Here is a 2,263-nt window from a genome sequence, read left to right on the forward strand (position 1 = left end):
GAATTCTGCAAAATGCGAGCCTTCTTTTCAGGTACATGACGCTGCTGTTCCCCGCCCCAGGGTCTCACGGGCCCATACCTCGCACACCTTCAGGGTGTATATATATATATATATATGTATATATATATCTGTGTGTGTGTGTATATATATATATATAAGATACAGAAATAAATTTATTTCTCAAACGCGTGATAAAAACGTATTTTTCTGCATTATATGGATAATTTATCCTGATCACGCTATTTATAGCATCATCACGCGTTTGAGAAATAAATTTATTTCTGTATCTTACAATACATCTCAATGCTTCTAAAAAAGAACAAACTTTGTTTGTTTACTCTCATCGTAAAGTTGAATTTATATATGTATATATATAGATAGCAATTAGAAAATGGAGAATATGCTGTACTCAACGATTTGCAACATATATATATATATATATATATATATATATATATATGTTGTTGTGATTTTAGTTTTGATCACTTGGTTTTGATTGCCTCGATTGCATAAAATTGTTATTGCGCTGAAGTTTGGTTTTGCTTACAATTTCGCAATCTTTGTTTGTATTGTAGATTGCTGTATTTTTTGTTGATTAAAACCTCTTAAACTTAGATATTCTCGTTTGGGTTTATAATGATTTAACTAAAAGTAGCTAGAGAGAGAATGGACAGTGAATTTATAAACCAAATTTGTGTCAAGCTTCAAAAGAATAGAAATATTGGTAGAGAACTTTTATAAATTTTTGAGAATCATTTCCTGCTGAACCACCTATCACCGACGAAAGCAAGCTTAAGTGTTTAACAGCGCACATAGATAAAGAGGTTTACGAACTCATAAGTGAATGTGAGAATAACGCAGAAGCAATTCAAACTCTGGAGAGATTGTACGTGAAACTCTTAAACATTATTTTTGCAAGACACCTTTTAATGCCATGCAAACAAGAACCAGGTCAATCAGTTGACGATTATTTACAGAAATTGAAATGACTAGCTAAAGATTGCAGGTACAGAGCAGCGCACGCTGAGACTCACAAAAATGAAGCTGTTTGTGACGCATTTATCTTGGGATTAACGTCATCTTCAACATCTTCAAGTTATTCAATTTTAAATTTTTATCACACAGTCATTTATCTCTATAATTCTGTCTTAGATTAGCTGACCGAAAACTTTTATTTTTCAATTCTATATTACTATCATTCAATATTTACTGTCTCTTTAAACTAGGCGACAGATATCCCAAAAGAATATTTCTGTCTCTCTCCCTCGTGTTCTGGCCACTAACCCTAACTCTCTCTGTCTCTCTCGATCTCACTCTCTCTCTCCTTCTCCATCTTTCGATTACTTCTAGCTTTGCCAGGACTATAAACTAGTGTACGCACCCTGATTTCACCACTCGTTCCAAGAACCTCTGCTGAATAAATATACACATATATATATATGCTCTTGAATCATTTGATATCCAAGAAACCCAGAATCATGACCAGATAAATTTTCTGGCTTCCCAACTTCGCTCATACCTTTCTATTTATGCACTGATTCACAACACCTTACTTAGTGCTTTCACTATTCTGTCTATTTCATTACGATGTCGTCAAATTCATTCAGTTATTCAATTTTAATTTTTATCACACAATCACTTATCTCTATAATTCTGTCAAAGATTAGCTGACTGAAAACTCTTATTTTTCAATTCTATATTACTATTATTCAATATTTACTGTCTCTTTAAACTAGGCGACAGATATCCCAAAAGAATCTCTCTCTCTCTCTCTCCCTCGTGTTCTGGTCACTAACCCTAACACTCTCTGTCTCTCTTGATTTCACTCTCTCTTTCCTTCTCCCTCTTTCGATTACCTCTTGCTTTGCCAGGACTATAAACTAGTGCATGCACCCCGCTTCTCCCACTCGACCTTAATACCTTTGCAGACTATGCCAGTGGTGCAGTCACCCTCCCACCCCCTCCACCAGTACCGGAAGTTCCTATCCTCTCCACCAGTACCGGAAGTTCCTATCCTCTCCACCAGTACCAAAAATTCCTATCCTCTTCACCAGTACCAGAAGTTCCTATCCTCTCCACCAGTACCGGAAGTTCCTATCCTCTCCACCAGTACCAGAAATTCCTGGCTGTCTCCTCTGAACACTTCTAAAGGCTTCACGCTACCCCTACTTAAGGTTTATCTCCTCCTATGTAAGGTAGTGATCATATAGTACAAAATATGATAGTGTAGTAGATGCAGGTTGAAATGAAGGCTACTGCTTGT

The sequence above is a fragment of the Octopus bimaculoides genome, chromosome 3 (assembly GCF_001194135.2).
Source record: "Octopus bimaculoides isolate UCB-OBI-ISO-001 chromosome 3, ASM119413v2, whole genome shotgun sequence".
Taxonomy (NCBI): domain Eukaryota; kingdom Metazoa; phylum Mollusca; class Cephalopoda; order Octopoda; family Octopodidae; genus Octopus; species Octopus bimaculoides.